General features: G+C 49.0%; 1 pseudogene; it reads right to left on the reverse strand.

Moving 5' to 3' along the window:
- Positions 1 to 22,927, reverse strand: part of LOC133758774 (translationally-controlled tumor protein-like) — a 37,101-nt pseudogene extending 14,174 nt beyond the window's left edge.
- Positions 22,928 to 27,922: the final 4,995 nt, after the last annotated feature.

Below are 27,922 nucleotides of genomic sequence, written 5' to 3' on the forward strand. Positions count from 1 at the left end.
TAAAGCATCAATAATCAAACAGAAAAATATCCCTCAATCTCACCATCTAGACGGGAGCAGATGTTTTTCACGCTTGATCTTGACCAAAAGGCCAAGAAGCGATAGATGTTTGTCTACTTTAACCAAAATGACACTGCAACTGCAATCCCTTCTATACCCAATTATTTTCTTTAACAATATGTTGTGACCGTCTCTCTGTGTCCCTGCATTCTTTTCTACATTATGATCTCAAGTGACTGGATGCCCGTGGTATTCTCCAGTTTTGGCCAGTCTCTGTACTTCTTTTCTTTTCTTCTTCTTTTTTTTTTTTTTTTGCGTTTAAATGCATTTTATTTCTAGAATGTGTTTTCCTTAAAAACAATGCTCCACTCCAACTAAGTAACAATCAAAATAAATGAAGTGTTTGACATCAGTCCCCTGTCTTGGAAGTCCCAGTATTGTGTGGACCAAGTTATGATGAGCAGTGACAGATCCAAAGTCAATGCCAAATCTGTTATCATTTTTTTCCATTTCTAAATGACCCTTAAAGAAATTCATAAACAGGGGCACACCCTCCTCCCTGGAGTCCAGCACAGGAAGTGTGCCGTCTGATTCACGTTTTCGCCCATACAGAACTGCTCGTTTTGAAATTAGCCAGGATGTGCCCGATTTGTTCTGCAGCCCCGTCGTAAAAGGTTTTACTCTTCCTGGTCTCTGTTCTTCGTGCCTGCCTTTGATTGGTTGCCTGCAGTCTTTGAGACTCTTCTTGTCCGATTCTTTGTGAAGCTGGTTTCCTGCAAGGGATGGTTCATGACAATAGCAACACTGATTACATTGCTTTCTATCCAGTCCCGCTTTTTTGGCCCTGTTCCCCCGCTGAGCAGCGAATCAGCAACGTCACCCTCTGTCCTGCTGACCGTCTCTACCCCCCCCCCCCCCAGGCATGCCCGTCCGCCCTCTCCAATCTTGTAAATCTCTGGCCGATGACGTCCCGGTGGATAATCACGAGGGAAGGAGACGAAGGCGGGAGCTTGGAGCAAGTTCAGGTGCAGCCAGACTGGCCCTCGGGGTTAGCGGAGAGTGGGGGGAAAAGCAACCTAGATTTCATTGAAGCCTCCAAAAACACATCCAATTGCAAAAGCGATGCCAGGCACTGTAGATTTGAAGTTTGTGGGCCATGAAGGAGAGAGTTACAGTACCCACCATCCAACAAGCACCCTTAAATTCCTGCTGCGTAGCTCTGATTTGTCTACAGTCTGACTTCCTACACCTCCCCCACGCGCCCTCTCAAAAACACCCCTAGCCTGGAAGGCTGCTTTTCCATCCCATGCACCACTACAACACCCAGGTGGATGCCTCCTGGAAGTTAAGTTTCCTTCATTTATTCATTCATCCCTTCAATAACATTGAGCACCTATTATACGGTCAGCATTGTTTTGGGTGCTGAAGAGGATAACCCGTTCCTTCTTTCGAGACCTAAGCTCTCCCTGTTCACAATCCCACTGGAGGAAGTCCCATGGGTGACTGTGCAATCTCCTCCTTTTGGATGGCTCTGCTGCTTCCAGCTCCTCACATCCCCACGCTAAACAACACCGAGGTGAACATCTTCGCAGCTTAGTCTTGTGTTTCAAAGTCTAATGTTCAAAGATACAGATTTTGATCTGTCAATATAGATATCGACAGATCTCGCTTTCGCCACCATAATCTTGAGAGATTTTCCCAAAAAGGAAGGAAAGCACTAAGAAAAGCCTAGCAGTGTCCTCAAGGCTACATCCTTGGGCAGCTGACGGCAGATAAAAGCCATCTTCTCCAGGGTAAGGCATGATTCAAGGCCACCGTGTGCCAGGGGACCTGTGAGTCCCTTTGCCGTGAGCAGGAGTCACTGGCATTTATACTGTGCTGCCAACCCCAACACACACAACTCACTTCACCCTCTTCTAGTATTATCCTCACTCACACATGGGCACACAGCCAACTACAGCAGGGCTTGGGTCAGGTGGGGCTGGGACCAGAGTGCTTGCTCTTTTTTTTTTTTTTTTTTTTTTTAACATAAAAGTAAGTTTAGTGGCCGGTGCCACAGCTCAATAGGCTAATCCTCCACCTGTGGTGCTGGCACACCAGGTTCTAGTCCCGGTCGGGGCGCCGGATTCTGTCCCAGTCACTCCTCTTCTAGTCCAGCTCTCTGCCATGGCTCAGGAGTACAGTGGAGGATGGCCCAAGTGCTTGGGCCCTGCACCCCATGGGAGACCAGGAGAAGCACCTGGCTCCTGCCTCGGATCAGCATGGCGCGCCAGCCGTGGCGGCCATTGGAAGGTGAACCAACGGCAAGGGAAGACCTTTCTCTCTGTCTCTCTCTCTCTCACTGTCCACTCTGCCTGTCAAAGAAAAAAAAACAGTAAGTTTAGTTAAAAGAAAAGTTGAGGGGCCAGTGCTGTGGTGTAACAGTAAAGCTGCCACCTGCAGTGCTGGCACCCCCTGTGGACTCCAGTTCAAGTCCCGGCTGCTCCTTTTTCTGATCCAGCTCTCTGCTATGGCCTGGGAAAGCAGTGGAGGATGGCCCAAGTCCTTGGGCCACTGCACTGGCATGGGAGACCCAGAAGAAGCTCCTGGCTCCTGGCTTTCAATGGGCGCAGCTGTGGGCATTGCAGCCATCTGGGGAGTGAACCAGCGCATGGAAGACCTCTCTCTCTGTCTCTACCTCTCTCTATAAGTCTGCCTTTCAAATAAATAAATAAATCTTTTCAAATATTTCATAAGCTTTTATGAAAAACTATAACAAGCCCCTTACCTCACTTCCTTTTGGCTAAGTCGTCAATACTACAGGAGACACTGCATGGTGTGCGACACAAGATTGGCACATTTCATTTTCCCCAAAGCATGTGGGTCAGTCTTTCCTTCTGCTCCTCCTTCCACTGCCCCTTCACTGTGCTGAGGAGGTGCGGAGTTCCTCCAGACCTTTGGCTAGGTGGGTGGTTCCATGCTGACTGGACTCTCCAGGTAGGCGGTGCCTGCACGGGGTCTTCATGTCATTGAATAGATCACTTTTCCAACTTTGCAAATGACCTCAGCCAGTCCAGGTTTCACACACTTCAAGCTCCGAGAAGTACAATAGCTCCAAAGGTGCAGTGCCGACGGCCATCCTGAGCAAAGCAGGGTTCATCTCACTAAAATATTTCCTTACGCAGGGGTGCAGTGCAAGCCTGGTCACTCCCACTTTTGCGGATTTTTGCACTGCTGCCCCAATCACCTTCCTCCAATCCCTCTGGCAGCGACAGGTGAACAGGTTACTGAATTATGTGGCTGTGGCAGCCAGCCCTTGCTCTTGAGTATTCCTCTACCCAGCCTCACTGCTCCCAAGTAGCTGACTCTAGCCACAGCAAACCTGCCACACTGAATTTCTTCTGGGCTGCGTGGTTGTTCTCTGGCCCTACAGGAAGATGCCAGGTTTGATGCACTCTCAACACCCAACACTGAGTCTGCATAACCACAGGTGTATTCTAAACTTCTGGGAGAGGAGACCACTGGCCACTCCGCAGATCCCTGGGAGGGGAAGGAGGGTTAGAAACAGGGGGCCTTGCCGGCACCGCAACTCACTAGGCTAATCCTCCACCTGCGGCACCCCAGGTTCTAGTCCAGGTTGGGGAGCTGGATTCTGTCCCAGTTGCTCCTCTTCCAGTCCAGCTCTCTGCTGTGGCCCGGGAAAAAGAAACAGGGGGCCTCACTCCAGCTCCTCACCTTAAGGTCAGCCATTTCTGGTAGTCAAGCCCTTTCCGAGGTTTTGTTGCTCAAAATGGGTAGCTAGATGGGAAGGAGGGCAGAAGAGTGGGAAAAGGAAAGGAGATTGTAAGAGAAGGAAGGAGGGAAGGGCAGGTGAACAGACAGAAATACAGGAGGATTGGAAAAAAATGTACAGAGATGGACGGACGGATGGGTGGGTGGAGGGTACGATGAGAGGTTAAGTAAAAGGAATAAAAGAGACAAGCTGACAGGAAGAAAGAAAAGAAGGAAGGGAGGAAGGAAGAAGGAAAAGAAGGCAGGAAGACAGACAGACAGGAAGGACAGATGACTGCACGGAATAGATACCTCCTGTAGATACCTGTGGGTGATATACACGGGAGAGCTACATGGGTGATATACATGGGAGAGATATGTGGGTGGATATACATGGGAGAGAGATATACAGATGGATGGAAGGATAGTGGAAATATGGGAAGGAGGGAGAGAGAGAGAGAAAGGAAGGAAGGGAGGAAGGGAAGATGGGAGGAAGGGAGGAAAGAAGGGAAGGAGCGAAGGAGGGAAGGAGGGAAGGAGGGAGGGAGGGAGGGAAGGAGGGAGGGAGGGAGGGAGGGAGGGAGGGAGGAAGGAAGGAAGGAAGGAAGGAAGGAAGGAAGGAAGGAAGGAAGGAAATACAGCCTTGGTCAAACAGAAGATCCAGGTTTGATTTCTTTCTAGAAACTGTCTTTGGGGCTCACATACTCCCAAGAGGAATAGGCAAGGGAGTCCTGTTTTACTGATATTTTGCATTCCAAGCCTTAACCAATTCCATATCTCACATGCTAGATTAACCCACGGATTAGAGAAATATGGACATTTTTTCCTAAGAAAAGGATTAAATCTGTGGAGCTAGTCCAAATGGATAGTTAGAATTCCAAAGCTAAATCTCTAAAGGGCAATGAAATCAATCTTTAAAGAAGGATTTGTTTTTCGACCCATTGAAGAGACCGTTGTATGAGGCTCAGAAGATCAACAAGGAAGCAGAAGCTTCAACAATGCTACGAACCAGCTAGAACTCGTAAACATCTATAGACCACTCCAGTCAACAAAAGTAGGGTACACATTCTCATCTAGAACACAAGGAACATTCTCTAGGATGGACCACATGCTAGGCCTTAAAGCAAAGTTCATAACTTTAAAGGAATTGTATTCATACGAAGTATAGACTCTGATAACAATGGAGAGAAATTAGAAACCAATAACGGAAAGTTTTGGACATTCATAAATATGTAGACATTAAACAACACACTCCCAAATAACCAATGAACTAAAGAAGAAATTCCAAAGCAAATTGGGAGAATCTTTGCTATGAGTGAAAATGAAAATACAGTATATTAAAGCTGATGGGACAGAGCCAAATCAGGGTATAGAGGGAAATTTACACCAGTAAACACCCACATGAAGAAAACAAGAAAGGGCGGGTGTGGTGGTGCCATGAGTGAAGCCACCTCGTGGGATGCCCGCATGCCACATCACAGGGCCTGGAATCAAGTCCCACCTCTGCCTCCGATCCAGCTTCCTGCTAATATGCTTGAGAGGCAGCGGGGGATGGCCCAGGCGCTTGGGTTCCTGCCACCCACGTGGGAGAGTCAGGTGTAGTTCCTGCTTCCTGGCTTTGGTCTGGCCCAGCCCTGGAAGTTAGGCATTTGGGGAGTAATCAAGCAGATGGAAGATCCCTGTCCCTCTCCCCCAACCCCTCCCCCTGTCACCCTACATTTCAAATACATAAATAAACCACTTCTAATAAACAGACAAATCAGGGCTGGCATTGTGTCACAGCAGGTTAAACCACCACCTGTGATGCTGCCATCCCACATCCCAGTGCCGGAGTCCCAGCTACTCGGCTTCTGATCCTGCTCCCTGCCGCTAAGCCTAGGAAAGCAGATACAATGGCCTCTGCCAACCACGTGAGAGGCACGGATGAAATTCCAGGCTCCTGGTTTTGATCTGGCACAGACCCAGCCACTGCAGCCATATGGGGAGTGAATCAGTGGATGGAAGATCTTTTTTTTCTCTTTTCTCTCCTTCTCTCTTGTCAGTCTTTGAAATGCATCAAATAAATCCTTTTAAAAAAAAGTAGAAAAATATAATTAATAACCCTAATACACTGGAAAAAGAGCAAACTAAATTGAAAGCCAACAGAAAAAGAAAATAATAATTAATAAGACAATAGATAATAGAAAGCAACAGAAAATCAGAAAAATCAACAAATTAACAAAATTGTTCAAGACCAAAAGAGAAAACTCAAGTCACTAAAATTAAGAGTAAAAAGGGACATTATTGCAGACCTTACAGAAACAAAAAGTATTATAAATGGGGCAGGTGCTGTGGTGTAGGAGGTAAGGTCACGGCCTGCAGTGCTGGCATCCACATAGGTGCCGGTTCAAGACCCAGCTGCTCCACTTCTGATCCAGCTCTCTACCATGGCCTGGGAAAGCAGTGGAAGATGGCCCAAGTCTTTGGACCCCTGCACCCACATGAGAGACCCAGAAGAAGCTCCTGGCATTGGACCAGCTCAGCTCCAGCAGTTGAGGCCATTTGGGGAGTGAACCAGCAGATGGAAGACCTCCATCTCTCTGCCTCTACCTCTGCCTCTGCCTCTCTGCAACTCTGCCTTTCAAATAAATAAATCAACCTTTAAAAAAAAAAAAGGATTATAAGGATATACTATAAATAACTGTATGCCAGCTAACAAAATAACTTGGATGAAATGGACAAATTCCTGAAAAGAGGGACCGGAATTGTGGTGTCACGAATAAAACTGCCACTGGTGATTATTTATTTGTGTCCTGGCTGCTCCACTTCTGATCTGGCTCCCTGCTGATGGCCTGAGAAAAGCAGCAGAAGATGGCCCAAGTATTTGGGCCCCTACTATCCACATGTGAGATCCAGATGAAACTCCTGGCTCCTGGCTTTAGCCTGGCCCAGTCCTGCTGTTGCAGCCATAAGGAGAGTGAACCAGTGGATGGAAGATTTCTCTTCTCTCTCTCTCTCTCTCTCTCTGTAATTCTTTCAAATAAATAAATAAAAATTTAAAAGATTTATTTTGTTTATTTGAAAGGTAGAGAGAGAGTTATCTTCCATCTGCTGGTTTACTCTCCAAATGGTTGCAATGGTCAGGACTGGGCCAGGCCGAAGCCAGGGGCCAGGAACTTCATCCAGGTCTCCCACATGGGTGCAGGGGCCCAATGACTTGGGCGATTTTCTGTTGCTTTCCCAGGCACATGAGCAGGGAGCTGGATCAGAAGTGGAGTAACCAGAACTCAAAACAGCACCCATATGGGATGCAGGCATTACAGCTAGCAGTTTTTAACCCATTACACCATGATGCCAGCCCCAATAAATAAATCCTTAAAAAAATTCCTGAAAAAATACAAACCATTAAAACTGATTCAAGAAAAATAGAGCATCTGAATAGACTTCAAAAAAAGATGTTAAATTATTAGTCAAAAAACCACAAACAAAGAAAAACCCAGGCTGAGATGACATCATGGCTGAATTCTACCAAACATTTCCATCATGGCTGAATTCTTCCAAACATTTAAAACCAAATAATTGAAGAAGAAGCACTTCCCAATTCATTCTGAGACCAGTATTTCTCTTATACCAAAACCAACGACATCACAACAAAACTACATGTGAATTTCTCTTGTGAATATAAACACAAAAATCCTCAATACAGAAGCTTGTATATAAGAAGTATTTCTACCATGACTAAGTGGGATTTATCCCAGGAACACAAAGTTAGATTAGCACCTGCAAGTCAATTAATGTAAGACACCTTGTTAACAGAACAAAGAGGTTAAAACCCCATGATCATCTTTCTCTTCATAGATGCACAAAAGGCACTTGATAAAAATCCTCTTTATTCCATAAGCTGTACTTTGGAAATTTATATAAATAAATAAAATTAAATTAAATAAATTAAAAAATTAAATAAATAAATAAAAGTTTAATAAAAAAAATCCTCTTTATAATAAAACACTCAACCAACTAGGGAGGAAGCAGGCATCCCCAGCCTGATAGAGAGCTTCCGCAAAAAGCCTGTGGCTCAGTCTTATGCAGTGGTGAAAGATCAAATGCTTCCCCTGACATCAGGAATAAGATGAGGATGCCCCCTCTCACTGCTTCTATTCGAACTTGAACTTCTTGCCACAGCAATGAGACTAGAAAGTGAAATAAAAGGCACCCAGATTGAAAAGTAAAAAGCGAAACCACAGCTACTTCCTTCGCCATTCCAGCCAGTGTCTCCCTGCCCTGGTGCCCAGGAAATGATTCATTTCAGCACCCTGACAATTGCCTTCCTGGTGAAAAGTCCCACGTGGGCCCCTGGGACACAAACAGGAACCTCTGGTGGGGTTAGCCCTTAAGGAGCTTCCAGACTAAAACACACTCCTCTAAAATGAGGTGGGGGGCGGGGCTGGGGCGGGAGGGTCTTGTGGAGCTCAGAGGAAAGGGTTGGGGAGGGTTGACTGGATCCAAGGAGGCCCCTGGAGTTGCAGCAGCAGAGCTGGGCCTCAGATATTGCAAAGGATCTCACCAGGGTAACAGGAGACCAAGAGCAATGGCACTCTTCCAAAAGTCCACGGCCCATTCATTTTCCAGGAGCTGCCCAGAGCGGCCACGGGCTACCATGGGTGGTGGGTGAGGGGAGAGCTGGAGGTGGGTCTGCACAGGTAAAGCAGACTCTGGAGGACCTGGGCAGCTCAAAGTCGCCCTGGGTAGACGTCCCCTGGCTGTGTAGACCCCTCGGTTCCGTTTATGACTTTGCTGGGTGACACAATCCGAGTCTGATAAAAGGTGGCTCTCCAGGCTCAGATTTTACTCAGTCATCCTGAGGGGTGCAGGTGGGTGACTGGGTGGTGCCTGGGCAGGGACATGGGTAGGTTTGATCTGTGTTGACAGCGGGGTTGGCCAAGCCTCACCTCATGTCTTCTAAGGCCTTCATCTGATGTGTGTCAAAACTCACATTCGTCAGTTGAGTTGAGGACAGGGGATATGTCCTGTGTTGTGAAGGGGAAATGTCTCCTGATCCTGGTGACCCCAACCCCCGTGAACTTGGCCCCGCACTCCTGGGAGTGCTCACTCCTGCCTGCTCCTGCCTCCTGGGGGCTGGAGAGAGGCAGTCTGGCCAACTGCTGCGAACTTTGGCCTTGTGTTATCACTTTTCCTGAGAAACTCAAAAGTGGCCAAGTGATTCAAAGGTCTTTTATGAGCAGGAGGACAAAAGTCAGCTGTGTCCATTAGCCATTGATTCCTCTTCGCCACACCTCGGGTGAGGTCCTGCCCTGGCTTCACAGAGAGTGAGACAGGTCCCGGGGTTATCGCCGTGTGTCCCCGTAGGATGCCAGGTTTCAGCAGGCTCTCAGACAGAGAGAAGACTTCGGAATTTACATGCACTAAAGTCGTGAGAGCTGGGATCCTCGGGCACAGGGACTCAGTGTCCTGTGCCCCGGGAGAACGCCCAGGATGCGTTCCTTCCCGGTGGGAGTGTCAGTGCCGGACAAGATGAGGAGCTTTAAAAAGATCTAGACCCTTTGATTCCGCAGCTCCACTTCCAAGAACCCCGTGTGAGGAACCCTCAATACGGACAAGGCTCTGGATGCCGTGGTGTTCGGTGTAGCTTACTCATGCTAGCTGCGAAGCAGAGTTACCCTATCCACGTTAGCAACAGACAAACTGCTAACTTCATTGTATCAGGCTGTAGACTAAGTGTTTTACCTGCTTCATCCCATTGAATGTTTGTAGAGCCCTGGAATGGATTCATCCCCACTTCACAGAGAAGGAAACTGGGTTGCCCAAGATAACATAGCTAATAGCAATCAGGACTCCAGAACTTGGAGCAACATGAAAAAATGCCCCTGTTGAGGGCTGCTGTTGTGACCTAGAAGGCAAAGACACCACCTGTGACACAGGCATCCCATCATGGGCGCTGGTTCAGGTCCCGGCTGTTCCACTTCCCATCCAGCTCCCTGCTAATGGCCTGGGAAAGTAGCAGAAGATGGTCCAAGTGCCTAGGTCACTGCCATCTGTGTGGGAGACCCTGATGAAGTTGCTGGCTTCTACCTGGTCCAGACCCAGTCAATGCAGCCACCTGGGGAGTGAACCAGTGGACAGAAGATCATTCTCTCTTTCCCTCCCTTTCTCTAATGCTTAAATCTTAAACAAACAAACAAAAAAAAAGCCCACAAAAATCAAACTTGCTTATGCTGATATGGTTTTTTATTTTAAAAAAAAAAAGATCAAAACTGATGTATGGAATGATTACTGCTATATACAGCAGTAGTAAGAATGACTCAGAAGTTTATTTGTGGCCGGCACCGTGGCTCAACAGGCTAATCCTCCGCCTTGCGGCACCGGCACACTGGGTTCTAGTCCCAGTCGGGGCGCCGGATTCTGTCCCAGTTGCCCCTCTTCCAGGCCAGCTCTCTGCTGTGGCCTGGGAGTGCAGTGGAGGATGGCCCAAGTGCTTGGGCCCTGCACCCCATGGGAGACCAGGAGAAGCACCTGGCTCCTGCCTTCGGATCAGCGTGGTGCGCCGGCCGCAGCGCGCCAGCCGTGGCAGCCATTGGAGGGTGAACCAATGCCAAAAAGTAGACCTTTCTCTGTCTCTTTCTCTCTCACTATCCACTCTGCCTGTCAAAAATAAAAAAATAAAGAAATTTATTTGTAAAGACCTCAAAGAAATACTCCAAATACTACAGGGATTCTCTTTAGGTACCAGGTAAATGGGTGATTTGTGATTTTTCCTTTTTTATAAGATTTATTTATTCATTTATTTGTTTGAAAGGCAGAGTTACAGAGAGGGTGAGAGAGATCTTCTATCTGCTAGTTTACTCCACAGATTGCTGCAACAGCCAGGGTGGGGCCAGCCCGAAGCCAGGAGCCTCTTAGAGGTCTCCCACGTGGATGGCAGCGGCTCAAGCACTTGGGCCATCTTCTGTGCTGCACTCCCAGGTGCCTTAGCAGGGAGCTGGATCAGAAGTGTAGTAGCCGGGCCACAAAACACCCACATGGGAGTCTGACAGCATTGCAGACAACAGCTCAACCCACCACACCGCAGCACCGCCCCCCAGTTTGTGACTTTTACTGGAGACTGCAGAGGGTGGGTCTTATTCTTTGCTACTTTGTACAGCTATACAGGGGGCTTCAAATAGTCAAGGAAAGCACGTATTATGGAAACACTGTGCATGAATTTCAAAAAACTTTGCACCAAAACAAACTTTAAAAAATTTTTTAAATGCTTTAATTTTAAGAGGCAAAGAGACAGAGGCAAAGAAATAGAGAGATCTTCCATCCCCTGGTATTCTCCCCAACTGCCCACAGCAGCTGAGGCTGGACCAGGCTGAAGCCAGAAGCCTGGAACTATCTGGGTCCCCCATGTGAGTGGCAGGGACCCAAGTACTTGAGCCATCACCAGCTGCCTCGCAGGGTGTGAACGAGCAGGAAGCTGGAACTGGAAGTGGAGTCTGGACTCAAGCTCCCCCTCCAACACGGGCTGCAGGCGTCCCAAGTGATGGCTCCACTGCTGTGCCACGCCCTGCCGGCCCATTGCAGGGCCCTGTTTGTCTCTATAATTCAAGAGGTGTGTGGGGGGCGGGGCAGGGGGTGGGGTGGGGGATGTACCTTTTGCTTTGTCTTTAAAGAGGAACTGAGTTGACAGCGTAAAGGGTTAGTTCTCACGTGCTCTCACAGGGGAGGATTCCTGGCACCAGGGAGCCACTCCTTGCTGGAGCAGCCCCAGCGACCTGCGGAGGTTTCTAAGGGGTCCAGTGATCTGGCCTGGCTTCACCGCAGACACACGCGTGTGATGAGAACAGCAAAACAGAGAAGCCAACAGGGGAGGAGGCTCAGAAAACAAGCCCTGGGGGACAAGCTCCAGACTGTCGCCCAGGACGGTGGGACGGCCTGAGAGGGCATCGGGAGGCTGCAGAGTCCCTGTCCCTCTTCCCCTGCAGGGAGGCATGGGTGGTCAAACACCAAGGTCCCACACCATTGGGGGCAGCGAGGTTGGTCCAGACGGGGTCCACCTCAAAGTCTCCATCAGGCTCCCCACCCCACCCTGTGTCTTCCTTTCAGCTGGACAAATGATGTTTGTTCAACCTAATATAAAGCATAAATGAAAAACTTCTGAAACTTTACTTTTGTTTGTTTCTAATATATGATCAAAGTGAAAACACTGTGCTTATTGGAGAAACACGGCTTCAAACAGTGCCTGTGCCCCCCCACCCCCCGGAGGAGCAGGAAGCGCCCTGCCCCGTCCTGCTCTAGTTCTCTGCCCAGTGTGCTGAGGTTTAGGGCTTGGCAAGCTGGGTGGACCGAGTGAGGGAAGCAGGACGGGCAGGGCCAGGATCTGGGCCAAGGAGTCTGCAGAGAGCAGGCCCACTGGGAGGGGTCAAGGCTCCGTGCAGGTCAAGGTCAGGCCAACACTGCTCTAGCAGCTGCCTCAAACCCTTAGCTTTATGCTTAAAAATGCAATTCATTACAGACCTTTTCAACATAAAAATAATGGGTAGTGTTGTAGAAAACTTAGAAGAGGAAAAACCAACAGAGAAATATAACAGAAGGCCTTTTCTCTGATACCTTTATTTTAAAATGTTTTATTACTATATTTACTCTGTGAACATAAGAAGTGTTCTGTTTTTACTTTATATTTTCTGTGTTGTTTGAGTGTGTTAAGAAATATATACGGGGCTGGTGCTGTGGCATAGCAGGTAAAGCCGCAGCCTGCAGTGCCGGCATCCCATATGGGTGCCAGTTTGAGTCCTGGCTGCTCCAATTCTGATCCAGCTCTCTGCTATAGCCTGGGAAAGCAGGAGAAGATGGACCAACTGCTTGGGCCCCTGCACCGGGGTAGGAAACCCAGAAGAAGCTCCCGGATCCTGGCTTTGGTTCAGCCCAGTTCATGCAGTTTTGGCCATGTGGGGAGTAAGCCAGCAGATGGAAGACCTCTCTCTCTCTCTCTCTCTCTCTCTCTCTCTCTGTGTGTGTGTGTGTCTTTCTGCCTCTCTGTAACTCTGCCTTCTAAACAATTAAATAATCTTTAAAAAATATGTTTTTATTTTTTTACATGGATAATGTCTGTTGTCTGAAAAATTTAGGAAATGCAAAATAAGGCAAAAACCAAAAGAAAATTCTATTATACTGAATCCAAGGATCTTGTGTGTTTTGGAAACTTTGTTTTTATGCTATAAAGTAGGGACTCAAGGAAAGAAATATACATCTCAGGAAATAGGCATTACCCAATACAAAAGCTACGGACAGGGAGACGCAGGGAATCAGCTTCCTCTTCTCTTTCCTGTTCCTCAGCCACCCATTTGCCTTCCCTGGGGAAGACCATTTTTGCTGGACTTTATTCATTTTGGCAGAGAGAATTTTTTACATTTGTATAATTCTCATAGAGTTTACACTCGTTAGCACCTATGTGCATTTATGCAAGCATGTGTTGTGATCACACCAGTTGTGGCACTCCATTCTGAATCTCGCTTCTCACGCAATGTGCCTTGGGGGTCCCTCCATAGGACAGTAGCGTTCCGTTGGTGACTTCGACCTGCTGGTTTGAAGGGTCCTCCCTGGTGTCTAACAGAAACCTGACAACTCCCAGCTAACAGCAGTGTCTCCATGTGGATTTGAGAGATGGGGGGTGCAGGGTGGGCTTCCAGGGCTCCCCATTTATCCTTACTTTCTTCCCTCTGCCCCCTTCTTTTCCTTCTTGCTTTCTAAAATGAAAAGAGCTCATTATGGCTCTTATCCATTCTGATGATTTGTGCAAAGCATGCTTATTGTGAAATGTTCAGATAACACTGAAAGACAACAGGAGAGACTGTGAAGCCACCCCTACTGTCACCCAGGAATAACCATCAGTAACATTTTATTGTCCAGTCTTCTAGTTATTTTTATGCAATGTGTACAATTCGCCCCCTGTGCTGTGCAGCCAGCACCACTCTGCAGCTCCAGGACATTTTGTGAGCTGGAAGCAGATCTCGTGCCCACCAAGGAGTCCTTCCCCATGCTCCTCTCCCTGCAGCCCCTGCCAATCACTTGCTTGCTTTCGTTCTCCGTGGACTTGCCTGTTCCAGGTGTATTTCACATAAATGCAATCATATATCATGCAGTCTTTTGTGTCTCACTTCTTTCCCTTGATTATAAGGTTTTCAAAGTTCACTTATGTTGTAGTGTGTGTCAGCGCTGTACTTTTTTTTTTTTTTTAAGACTTACTTATTTGAAAGTCAGAGTTAACAGAGAGAGAGGAAGAGACAAAAAGAGAGTGGTCTTCTGTCGGCTGCTTCACTTCCCAGATGGCTGCAACAGCCAGGGCAGAGCCAGGCTAAAGCTAGGAGGCAGGAGCTACATCCAGGTCTCCCATGTGGGTGCAGGGGAGCAAACGCCTGGGCCATTTCTTGCTGCTTTTCTCGGGCCATTAGCAGGGAGCTGGATCAGAAATAGAGCAGGCAGGACATGAACCAATGCCCATACGGGATGCTGGCACCACAGGCTGCAGCTTAATTCACTATGCCACTATGCCAGGCCTGCTTCATTCCTCTTTATAGCTGTGGCACAGGGGATTAGGTCAGTGCTTGGGATGCCTGCATGACACACTGGAGTGGTAGTTTGGGTCCCAGTTATTCCATTTCCAAGTCAGCTCCCTGCTAGTGCACCTGGGGGCAGCAGAAGATGTCTCAAGTACTTGGGTTCCTGCCACCCACATAGGAGACCAGCATGGAGTTCCTGGCATTTGGGGAGTGAACCAGCAAATGGAAGATATCTTCCTCTCTTAGCCTTTCTTTTCTTTTTTTAAAATATTTATTTATTTATTTGAAAGTCAGAGTTACACAGAGAGAGGAGAGGAGAGGCAGAGAGAGAGGTCTCCCATCTGCTGGTTCACTCCCCAATTAGCCGCAACAGAGGGAGCTGTGCCGATCTGAAGCCAGGAGCCAGAAGCTTCCTCCGGGTTTCCCACACAGGTATAGGGGCCCAAGGACTTAGGCCATCCTCCACTGCTTTCCCAGGCCACAGAAGAGAGCTGGATCGAAAGAGGAGCAGCCGGGACTAGAACCAGCGCCCATATAGGATGCTGGCGTTTCAGGCCAGGGCGCTAAGCCACTTTACCACAGCATCGGCCCCTCTTAGCCTTTCAAGTAGATGAAAATAAACTTTTTAAAGAATGAGTAAAATTAGAGGTATATATATGTATGTAAATTTTTTTAAAGAATTATTTATTTATTTGAAAGGCAGAGATACAGAGAACAGAGGCAGAGAGAGAGAGAGAAAGTCTTCCATCTACTGGTTTACTCCCCAGTTGGCCAAAATGGCCGGAGCTGTGCCAATCCAAAGCCAGGAGCCAGGAGCTGGATCAGAAGCAGATCAGCCGGAGCCAGAACCTGCACCCATATGGGATGCCGAAACTGCAGATGGCAGCTTAACCTGCTACACCACAGCGCCAGACTCAATTTTTTTTTTTTTTTTTTAGACAGGCAGAGTGGACAGTGAGAGAGAGAGACAGAGAGAAAGGTCTTCCTTTTTGCCGTTGGTTCACCCTCCGATGGCCGGCGCACTGCGCTGATCCGATGGCAGGAGCCAGGTGCTTATCCTGGTCTCCCATGGGGTGCAGGGCCCAAGCACTTGGGCCATCCTCCACTGCACTCCCTGGCCACAGCAGAGAGCTGGCCTGGAAGAGAAGCAACCGGGACAGAATCCGGCACCCAGACCAGGACTAGAACCCCGTGTGCCGGTGCCGCAAGGTGGAGGATTAGCCTATTGAGCCATGGCGCCGGCCCAGACTCAAATTTATACATAAGTATTTGTTGTTTTTGGTACTTTAGCACACAATTTTTAAAAATAACTTAAAGAAAAAAAAAAACTAACATAGTATGGAGGAATCTCCCTGCTAGTGACAGTGGGGGTGAAAGTCCCTCCATGACTCTGTGGAGACACTGAATGCCTCTCAACAATCCCTTATTACTGGCGATCTGCTTATGTCAGGTTTGTGGCTATCATTAAGAAGGATGCAATGAGCTTTTCATAATGTACATCTTTGTGCATCTACCCCATTATTTCCATTGGATTAATTCCCAGAAGCACTTTTATTAGGTCAAAGGAGAAGCATACTCTTGAAGTTTTGATGAATGCTGTCAAATTTTCCGCCAAAAATATCAGAGCAGGACCTACTCCGAAGAGCAGTGGATGAAGCACTCGCTCCTCACACAGGCCCCAGGTCGCTTCTCCCAGGGACAGAAAACAGAGACTCCAACAGGCTTTCACCCTGGACAGGAACTGGACAAGATGGGAACCACCCCACCAGCAGGCAGTCCTTTTCTTAGCCCTGCGAGCTCCTTAGCAACACTTCAAGGGGATTTTTGTTGCACCAGCAATTTGCCTGGGATATTTTCTGGCCGTTCCTTGTCTTTTTCTCCATCTGGAAGGCAACTGCAAGGTGGCCGGGGACTGTGGCTCGTCCACCGTGTGGGCCCGATGCCTTGTTAAATTGTCAGGCACCAGGAAGTTATCAGAACCTCCAAGTTATCATTAGGATAAAAGGGAAAAGAGGCAGCTTCTAAGCTCAGACCCCAGGAGCGTAGGAGTAGCACCCATGCCTGCCTCGCGTGTCTCCAGAGCTAGCACAGTCTCTGGCACCTAGTAGCTGCTCAGTGAGGATCCACTGCATCCGTGAATAAACAGGACTCGCTTTGGAGAGCCAGCGGCGATGGTGACGGCAGATCAGCAGATCTGAAGACTCCCGGGTCGGTGCTCCTGTTCCCTGTGGCACCCCCTTACTGCTTTCACTCTACTCTGCACTGCATTTCCATATCCACGACCCCTCGGTTTCTGTGTTAAGCAAAACAGCCACATTTCCTATGGGTGATCGCCTGTCGGCTGCTCTCGGTCCCCACCAGCACTCTGAAGCCTCTTCCCGGAGGTGAGGACCAGGAAGGGAGCCTCCCAGGCGTGCTCAGCCCTGGCTGCTCTGTGCCCCCTGCGCTGGGATGCTGTGCTGTGGGCTGCAGTCAGCACGGGAGCTATTTTTGACTAAGTGGCTACCTAATCTTGCATAACCCTTGGCGATTCAGGCCAAGGTCATTCATTCGGCTTAGTGCCTGAAAGACACTTCTGAGCAGCGATCCCCCTTCCTGGGAGTCCCTTCAGAGACCCAGAGCTAGGAGGGTCCACGACAGCAGTGCCCACAACAGTAGCTCCAGGCCCTCACTGCACAGCCCAGCTAGGAGCCCCCGAGCACAACTCTGCCTCTGCAGCCCCCGTGAGGATCCCCAAGTATCCTGTTCGCCAGTATCCCTGGAACCTGGGTGGAATACGAACTCAGGAGGCAGCGTGTTGGGGCACCTCCCCCCACACACACACTCACACACTCCATCCTGCTTCTCCCCCAACAATGGAGCTGCAGGAACTGAAGCTACACAAGAGAGCCCAAGGATGAGGAAGACATTTGTCCCCCTACAGGAGAAGTGACAAATCCACATTTGAATCTCAATTTTGTTTTATTACAAAAGAGAGTAGCATTCAAGGCCCTTTGGATCTACTCCCAAATGCCATTCCTGTCTCATCAGCGAGCCCGCCTCCAACAAGCCCGGTGTCCACCAGCTGCTCACCGAGTGCGTGGTGAGTGGAATTCGCTGTCTGCTCCCTCACACCGGCTGCCACCCCTGAGCCCCTGGGCCTTTGCATGTGCAGCCTCCTCCACCTAATGAGCCTTCCTCCATGGTACTACCTTCACAGCCCCGTTCAAAGCCCAGTGCCTCAAAGCCGCCTTGCCAGCCCTCTCTAAACAGAGCCAGTTGTCCTTTGGTCCATGTGTTGCTAGCACATAGCTCACACCTCCATCTGGAGCTCATAATGTAACTGGTGATGCACTCCTCTGTCTCTTCCATCAGACCGGCAATTACTGGAGCGCAGGTTGTGGCTCTCAGTGGTCACCGGATCTCCAGCACATGTGGCTTCCTGGCACTTACTAGGGCCCCGTAAATACCCATTTGTGGGATGGGTGGATGTCTGGAGACACTGGGAAAGGCGCAGCTCACAGCATTCAGCCTGGGCTGACGCAGGGAGAAAGAAAAACAGGAGGACAGGCCGGCGCCGTGGCTCAACAGGCTAATCCTCCGCCTTGCGGCACCGGCACACCGGGTTCTAGTCCCGGTTGGGGCACCGGATTCTGTCCCAGTTGCCCCTCTTCCAGGCCAGCTCTCTGCTATGGCCAGGGAGTGCAGTGGAGGATGGCCCAAGTGCTTGGGCTCTGCACCCCATGAGAGACCAGCATAAGCACCTGGCTCCTGCCATCGGATCAGCGCAGTGCGCCGGCCACAGCGCGGTGGCCATTGGAGGGTGAACCAACGGCAAAAAGGAAGACCTTTCTCTCTGTCTCTCTCTCTCACTGTCCACTCTGCCTGTCAAAAAAAAAAAAAAAAAAAAAAGAAAGAAAGAAAGAAAGAAAGAAAGAAAAACAGGAGGACAGTAGCCTGAGTGCGTGTGCCACGGATTCATGGAGTCAACATGGCATTTCTCTTAGAATATTTCAATCTCAGTAATACTCAGTGTTCATCATCAAGAGCACAGCACGGCTGTAGGAAAATAACCTTATCTTTTAATAAGATGGTCAGCTTCAAAGTTATTCTGACTTATTTGAAAAGGAGCGAGAGTGAGAATAAGAGAGAAAGTGAGTGAGCCCCCACTCACTGGCTCATTCTCAAGATGCCAGCAACAGCTGGTGCCAGGCCAGGCCGAAGTCAGGAGTCTGGAACTCCATCCAGGTCCGCCATGTGGGTGGCAGGGGCCCATGTCTTTGAGCCATCACCTGCTGCCTCCCAGGGTGTGCATTTGCAGGAAGCTGGGATTGGAACCTGGAGCTGGTTATCAAAACCGAGTAGAACAGGGACCAGTGCTGGGAGGCAGTAGGTATAGCTGCTGCCTGCGATGCCCGCATCCCATAGGAGCACCAGTGCATGACCTGGCTGCTTCACTTTTGATCCAGCTCCCTGCTAATGCTCGGAAAAGCAGTAGAAGGTGGCCCCTGTCACCCATGTGGGAGACTGGGATGAAGCTCCTGGCCCCTGGCTTTGGCCTGGCCCAGCCCTGGCCGCTGAGGCCACCTAGGCAGTAAACTAGGAGATGGAAGATCTCTCTGTCTCCATCTCTCCCTCTCTTAACGCTGACTTTCAAACAAAATGATAACAACAAACTATCCAATGTGGGATGCAGGTCAGTGCAGCCCGTGCTGAAGATTTCTGGTTATGCGATCAGAGACAGCTTCAAGCAGACTCTGTCCCAAACCTTGTCCCCAGCATCCAGTCTGCACTGAGACAGGGAGGCTGCCTCAGGAAGAGGCAGGGGCAGCAGATGGAGAGGAAGTCCTAGAGCTGTCCGAGTCCCTCGCCCCTCGCTCCTTAGGTCTGGACACACTGTGGCCTTCCTGAGCTTGGCTGCTCAACTGGCCCTTAGATTCCACAGCCAACACTTTGTCACCTTGTGCTCTTTCCCCTGTGAGATGAATTTCTGTCACTTGTCTGGGGACAGGTCCAGCCACACACACAGTGCATCCTGAATGTAGCTCCACGACCTGATACACGCACGTGCACAGCATCACTTTCAATGCTGGCAGGATACTGTTTGGGTTTCCATTTTTATCCGATCCCCTGTCATTGCAGAACTCTATGATTTCCATTTCGTTCCCACTGTGGGCCATGCTGTATTTTATCAGAATGAATTCCTAAGGAAGGAATGACGACAGTAGATGGCATTCACATTTGCAAGGTTTTGTGACATAGCCTGTGACGGCCTTGGTGGCCTGTGACTGTTTCCTCTCTCAGTGTCACTGCCCACACAGTCACTGGACACCTTCATGGGATTACATTACTTCAGTCTGAGTTGGCCCCAGTGACTTTGACCTTCATTGGTCCTTTGAGAGGAAGTCCAAGGTTTGGTACCAATCTGCCAATGAACTGTGCCCAAGGATTCCGCTGAAAAAAGTAGGTGTGGGGTCAGTCGTGGTCAGGAGTTTTCAGGGCACTTTGTAAACACAGAGACAAGCTCCAGAGTATACACTGGATACCAGGTCTAGCTGGGCCCTGAGTGTGGACAAAGGAGTGCCCAGCTGCAGGGCCACTGGCTGGGTCCCAAGAGTTTGGCCCAGAGGACAAGAGAAGGACGTGGCTGTGAGGACACGGTTGGCACCTGAATCCAGGGGGTGGGGGACAGTCCTCAGGCTGGGGAATGAAGGACAAGCTGGCCCATGCTCCCTATTCCAAGCACTGTGCTCAGTGCTGGGTGACAGTGGGGGACAAGGCAGACACAGCCCCACCTCCCTGGGGCTCAGAGTCTGGCAGCAAATGTGGATGCTGAATGAGGAGTGAGGGTCACCACAAGGCCAGGGCTGAGTGCCTGGGGCCAACAGGGCAGGGCTCATCTTGCTCAAGGGGTGTGAAAACTTCCTAAAAGTATAGTTCCAGCTGACACTTGGAGGATGTACTTAAGTCCAGAGGAGAGTGTGCAAGTATCCCAGCCAGAGAAAAGCCCATGAAAAGGCCTGGAAATAAGAAAGGAGAGCACTTAACGGTCAGAGACAACATTTTGCACAGCTTGAACATACAGAATCCAGGAACAAGAACAGACCAGGTGGGCTGGGTGTGATGGTGCAACCAGTGAAGCCACTGCTTGTGATACCCACATCCCATATCAGAGTGCCAGTTTAAGTCCCGGCTACCTGGCTTCTGAACCAGCTTCCTGCTACTGTGCCTGGGAGGCAGCAGGTGATGATCCAAGTACTTGGGTCCCTGCCAGCCATGTGGAGACTTGGCTAGAATTCCTGGCTCTCAGCTCTGGGTTGCCCAGTCCTGGCTATGGTAGGCATTTTGGGAGTGAACCAGCAGATGGAAAATCCCACCACCCCCCCCTTTCTGTTGCTCTGCTTTTCAAAGAAATAAAATAAACATTGTTTTTTAGAAGAGTGCAACATGAAGTTGTAGACATCTCATGGCCACACCTCGTGGCCCATGCTACAGGCTGTTTGTGGAAGGCAATGGGGTACCTTGGAGGAGTAGAGCTGGGGAGAGGTGTGATCTGTGATTTTCCATCAGCAGGAGAAGGAGATAGAGACTAAATCACAAGGAATGGAGTCCACGCCTGCCACTTGTGGCCTGTGGAGGGCCAAAGCTGTACGACAGTTTCTCCGCCCACTACGTGAGGGTCTCAGACCTTGTGGCTCAGCCCCACTGAATGAAGGGGCTGACGCCCAGAGCCTCAACCAGACTCAGCATGGCTGATGCCTTCTGTGGGTGGGCCCAGCCTCCCACCCGGGGCCTGCTGTCTTTTACTAGACCAATGTAGCATGCTCAAGTAGCAGTGTGCATACAAACATTTCTCTCTAATTTCTGCATAAAGACGTAATAGTACTATACCCTACCCACACCTGCCTCCCATACGGACAAATATCTTTTCCATGAAATGAACTGGAACTAGATAATGGGACTAGAAGTGCTTCGGAAAAAGTGGGGAGGGTGGCTAGAATGGGGACTTTCAAACTTCATTTCTCTTTTAAGCAGCATGTCTGTTTTTTGTTTTTTTTTTTTCAAATAAGATCTTACTGTCCACCACTACCATCTGCTCCTATGATGTCACCTTTTGGAAACCTCTCAGATGTGACAAGTCCAAAACTCAGGTCCTGGATTCTGCTGTCCTCACAGCTGCTCCGCCCGTATCTTCTTCATCTCCATTCTGATGCCTCCTACCACCCAGGTTCTCACGCCAGACACGGGGCAGACAGCACTTACACCCTCGCCACCACTGTGCTGAGCACTCTTCTCCCACATGGGTCCCCAGGCGCCGCCACCACCCTTCTGGCCCACCGTCACTCACATGGGTCCTGCACTAGCCCCTCCCTCGTCTCTCCCAGCTTGCACCTGCCCCCTTCCAGTTCAATGCTCACACACTGGTCAGAGCAGAACGCACAGAGAAATCCACACACACATCACGTGAGCTTGGCTGATGAGTCTGCCTCAACTTAACACACCCGCAGTACCCAAAGCAAGAGGCACGACATTGCCAACAACCTGGTGCCCAACCCATGCCCTCTCCCGTCACCCCTCATCTGTCTGACTTGTAACATCACCGACTGGTTTGAATTCCCTGTGAAGGCGTCATAATACGGACTATCTTGTGCTTACTTCAACGTACTGCTCATCGTGTTTGGGAAAGCTGCCATACTCCTTGTTTTTGTTGCTGTATAGTATTCCCTTGTGTGAATATATCATGATTTATTTAGTTAAGTACTGAGAAGCATTTGAGTGGTCTATAGATTGCGGCCATTTCAGAGAGGAAAGTTGTCAATATTTTTGTCTTTGGTCCATGGAAGTATGCATTTCTGTTGAGCGGCTACAGGGAGTAGGGTTGCTTCATTGTAAGGTATGCATATGTTTTTGGAGTGGTATTTTTTAAAGCACAATCAGACTGCAGAATTCCCCTACTTCAGGCCTCCCTGGCTTCCCACTGCATTCAGAAGGAAGTCCAGGCTTTGATCTTGGCCGAAAAAGGCCTTGCACGTCCCAGTGTCCACTGAGCTCCTCCCTACCATCTTGAACCCTGCCCTCGCACAGTCTGCTCAGCCTTCTTCCCACTCTTGGAGCTGTTCGGTTCTTTCTCGGCCAAAGAGCCCACCCACTCGACAGGCCGCAGCCTCCCACCGGCCGGCTTGCTCATCCTTTATGTCAGGTCAAATAGGTTTTCTCAGAAAGGCTGCTCTGAAATAGCAATCACATTACTGCGTCTCACTGCACAGTGCACAAGCTGCACTTAGTCGCAATTTGAATCATCTGATTATCGATCACTGCTCTGCCCCATAGACTGTAAGGATCAAGAGACTGGGACTATACGGTATTGGGACCGCCCACAGCCCCACTCACACACACCCCACCCCCAGAAATCCATTCATCCCCACAGAGCCCTAAGTTTAGAAACACAGTACAGAAAACACCACATTACACAAACATCCGTGGTTATTAGCTATAAAGGGAGAAAATAGGAAGACCTGATCACCTAGCACTGAGAATATACTAAGTTCTCAATAAATACCAGTGTGGTCAAGAAAACAAACAAGAGAAGAACAAGCTCCCAAAGTCACACAGAGACCAGGATGTGCATCTTGGCTCTGTCACTTACCACCCTTGTGCTCCATGGCAAGTTACCTAAGTTCTCTGGGCCCCAGTCTCCTCTTCCATATAACAGGTGTATTCCTATGGACTCACAGGTGGAGCGTGGTTGTAGGGACCGTGGATAGATGAGCACGGGTGTACATCTGCACAGTGTTGGGCGTGTGCTGAGTGCTGACTAAGCGGTACCTTCCTTTTGTATAAGCTCACTTACGCCTCGATCCTAGGGATGGGCACTGCTCTAAATCCCCATCTCATAGATGGAGAAACCAAGGCCTGGGGAGATTAAATGCCTTACCCAAGAATTCTAGCTGCAAGGTGTTGGTGGCGGCCAAGGAAGGGGCAGTGGTCCTAACAGCCAGCAGCCCCACTCCCTGCCCCCACCCACAGCCATTCGGCCCCATGAAGCCCTAAGGTTAGGAACTCAGTTTGAAACCATTGGGTTACACAAACATCCATGGTTATTAATAGCTTTAAAGGGAGAAAACAGAAAGATCTGATCACATACAAATTTTAAACTTCCGTGTGCCACAAACAAGGTCAACAGATAAATGAGAGTGTGGGAGAAAACATTTGCGCTTCCTGTGACAAAGGCTTACTATCCCTGGCGTGAACATGCATCTGCAAGCTAACTGGTAAACATATAAATGGTCCAGAGGACAAATGGGCAAAGAATGGCAACAGTTGACACAAGAGGAAATGAAAACGAGCCACAAATATATGTGGAAGTACAGAAATGAAAATTAAATAGAGAGCTCTCCTATGTCTCCTAATGTTGGCAAAAATGAAAACTATGGATCACTTTTATAGCTGATGACAGCATAAGAAAACTGATGCCATCATGGCTGTTGTGGGGCTGAAAAAATTACAATCTTTTAGGAAAACTTCCCAAAATGTGACAATTTTCAGAGATGAAGGCAATAATACAAACAAGTAGGCTGACAGATAGGTAGCTACAAGAAGACTATGCAGTGTGATGTCTGTGCTGTCAAGAACCTAGAAACATCCTGGGCACACCAACACAGTGGCTGAGTACACAGCCGTTAGAACATACGGGGAAGCGCCTTGCGTGCCCACTCAAGCTGTCTCCAAGGTGTACGGAACGAAGACAGGAGGTGAAGGAGTCCTACTGGTGGCTGGACACCATTCTGCTAGAAACCAAGCCACCAAAATACACTTAGGCAATTCCCTCGGAGCACGGACGCAAAGAAAGAAGTGGGGAAATCCAATTTCTGATGATGGTGTGTCAGAGGGCTTGGACTGGAGGGTGCTAGTTTTGCTTCAGTTACACTTTCAAGTTTAATATTGCAATAAGCATATATTATATCACAAATCTGAATATACATATTTGGATATATATGTGTATATATATTGCCTGTCTACCTAGTCTTGTAAAATCTTTTCCGCACAAACACTTATCTCACTTGACTTCCTACAAACAAGCTGCTGGCTGGAGAGAGGCTGTTAATCATCTCCTGAACAACTTCCCCTGATGAACCTCTTGGCTTACTGGGGACGAAACCTTTTAGCATCATGATTTTATTTTTTAAAGATTTATTCATGTGCTTATGTGAAAGGCAGAGGCAGAGAGGGAGAACTCCCCAGATGGCCGCAACAGCGGGACCTGAGCCAATCTGAAGCCAGAAGCCAGGAATTTCTTCCGGGTCTCCCACATGGGTGCAGGGGCCCAAGCACTTGGGCCATCTTCTACTGCTTTCCCAGGCCACAGCAGAGAGCTGGATCAGAAGTGGAGCAGCCAGGACTCAAACTGGTGCCCTTTTGGAAAAGCAGAAGAAGATGGTCCAAGTCCTTGGGCTCCTGCACTCGCATGGGAGACCCGGAGGAAGCTCCTGGCTTCAAATTGGCTCAGGTCCCGCAACATGTTGTGGCAATCTGGGGAGTGAACCAGCGATGGAAGAGCTCTCCATGTGGGTGCAGGAGTCCAGGCACTTGGGCCACCTTCTGCTTTCCCAGGACACAGCAGAGAGCTGCATTGGAAGTGGAGCAGCCAGGACTCGAACTGGCACCCATATGGGATGCTGGTGCCACAGGTGGAGGCTTAGCCCACTACGCCACAGCACCGGCTCTAGCATTGTTATTTTAAAAAGAAATATATGCACTGAAGGTGTAATACATGTATATAGTAAAAAATTCCAAAACAAACAAAAGCGTACATAGTGAAAACGAGCGCCACGCCTCCCCTAGTGTCCTGGCTACTCTCTTAGCACCGTTCTGGGAAGCAATTGATACTCCAGCTCCTGGAGTGTCCTTCAGAGGTGGTCCATGCACAGCTTTGTATATATGCACATGTTTTATTCCTATGCACAAACGCTCTACGTCATGTGTGTGCACCCAAACTAACGTGTTCCTATGGAAGATGCCTTTCCATTGCTTGCAGCCAGAAGCTGACTGGTACCAAGGCAGCTACTTCTCATCTTACAAGCCTGTTACCCGAGTGAGACAACTCGTTCATCCATCCACGCACATTCGCTCATGAGTGTGGGCTACGCAGTCACTCTGCCAGGCGCTAGGCCAGAAGCTACAGATAAAGAGCAGGAAAGATAAGGGCCTCGCTCTCACCTTGCTAAGCTCCTGGGGCCGAATGAAGTCATGTAGAGGAAGAAGAGCCCTAAAAGAAAACAAAGATCAGATGACAGAATGCATGATGGGAAATGTATTCTCCACTAAGAGAAGAGAGGGGGCAGGCAGCAGGGGGTGGGGAGATGGCCCGACTTTGGATGGAGTAGACAGAGAGCTCCCCAAGCAGGTGACATTTAAGCAGAGACTGAATGAAAGGAATTTGATGCTGCAGCTTTTCTTATCCTAAGGGCTTTCCAAGGAGCGTTTCCATGGGCAGTGTCTCGGGCCAGGCCCCAAACTCCTGGCTGGTGTTTGGACCCCAGCTCTGGCCATAGGAAGCTGGTGAGTTTTGGGCAAATTACTGCAGCTGCCATGCCCCAGGGTTCTCAACTCTAAGATGAAGCTGTGGGAATGTAGTAGAAGAATAAATGATCTTTATGAGCTGGCCTAAACAAAGTGATCAAAAATTGATAATGTCAGGGACAGAGTTTTCCTCAGATGGTGCAAAGAGTATACTCCATCAAGAAAAAAATGGATGACAATTTTATTCTTCAAAATTAGAAGTATGGGGTCGGCGCTATGATGTAGTAGGTTAAGCCTCCACCTGCAGCACTGGCATCACATATGCACATAAGCTCAAGTCCTGGCTGCTCCACTTCCAATCCTGCTCCCTGCTAATGTGCCTGGGAAAGTAATGGAAGATGGCCCAAGTGCTTGGACCCCTGCACCCACGTGAGAGACCTGGAAAAAGCTCCTGGCTCCTGGTTAAAGATTGGCTCAGCTCTGGCTATTGTGGCCATTTGAGGACTGAACCAGAGGATGGAATTTCTCTGTCTCTCCTTCTCTCTGTCTGTAACTCTGCCTCTCAAATAAACAAATCTTAAAAAAAAAAAAGAGAGAGAGAGAGAGAAGCATTCATGTGATGACAGACATCCTTACGAGTGAAACGATCAGGAGAATGTATTTGCAAATCATGTATCTCCCAGGTTTGCACATAGAATGTAAAAAGAACCCTCAAAGCTTCACAGTAAGAAAACAAAACAACCCAATTAAGAAACGCCCCAACTCTGCCTTTCAAATAATAAATCTTCAGGAAAAAAAAAAAAAAGAAATGGCCCAAAGATTTAATCAGTTCACCCCACAGGACCCACTGAAGACAGAGAAACACAGGAGGGAGACACCTGACATGAGTCACCATTAGGGAAACTAATATATATATATATATATATATAGATAATATATATATATGATATAAATGCCTTTCAAGTAAGTAAAAAATTTTAAAAAGAGGCCACATTCCTGCCCACTAAATATTTGAAGACATCCTTAATAACCTGGCTTTGTTACTCTCCATATAAAGATAAGCGGCTGGTACTGTGGCACAGAGGGTGGGGCTGATCCAGCCCCCTGCTGATGTACCTGGGAAAGCAGTAGAAGATGGCCCAAAGCCTTGGCCCCCGCATCCACGAGGGAGACCCTGATGGAGTTCCAGGCTCCTGGTTTCCACCTGGCCCAACCCTAGCTGTTGTGGCCATTTTGGGGTTGGAGGAGTGAACCAGCAGATGGAAGATTTCTCTCCGCCTCTCTAACTGTGCCTTTCAAATAAATAAAATAAATCTTAAAAAAAAAATTCTGCAAATATATAAAAGTGCACTTTTGTCAGGAAGGATGCGAGAAAAGAAGGATGGGAGGAGTCCCAGGCATCCCACCCTCCCACATCAGCCGCTTCAGAGACGTGTGCCCTGGGACCTCCCAACACGTCTGACACAGCTGTGTCCTCTCGAGGTTCAGATTCACATTGCCGCATTTGCTCTCACTGACCCATCAGGGAGCCCAGCCTTGAAAGACTGGCATCTGGGACACCAGCTCACCCTCACATCAAGTCACAGCTTTTCGGGGTTGGACAGAGCCTTGGGGTTACCCAGTTCTTTACCGGTCATCCAGGCCCTTCCCATGCCCAGCCACCCCTCCCCAACAATGCTCTGTCTCTCAGTACAGCCCCTCCCACAGCCCCGCCTCCTCTCAGCCCCAGCTGCCTCTTCCTATTGGTCACATCCATTTGCAATCACTAGTCGAATCATTCCAAGCTCAACAACTCATTCACGGGCACGTTCCTTCCTTCCTTCACTCAAAAGTACTTACTAAGCACCTATAGTGTACCAGGTGCTGAGATAAACCGCAGGAGTACTGGTGCCTTCTGAACAGGATATGCACTGTTCTGCTTACATCCCAGTTGGTGAGACAGATCCTAACCCCAAAATGGTCCCAACACATATTTCATAACATCCATAAAATAGAAACACACTGTGTAGGGAGACTGATCCTGGCCAGTCCAGACTTCCCTGAGGACAGAGATATTGACCTGAGACCTGCAGGAGATGGGAAAGTTGGCCAAGTTCAGAGCAGATGGAATTCAAGGCAAAGGGTCTAAGAGACCAGGG

The sequence above is a fragment of the Lepus europaeus genome, chromosome 4, assembly GCF_033115175.1.
Source record: "Lepus europaeus isolate LE1 chromosome 4, mLepTim1.pri, whole genome shotgun sequence".
Taxonomy (NCBI): domain Eukaryota; kingdom Metazoa; phylum Chordata; class Mammalia; order Lagomorpha; family Leporidae; genus Lepus; species Lepus europaeus.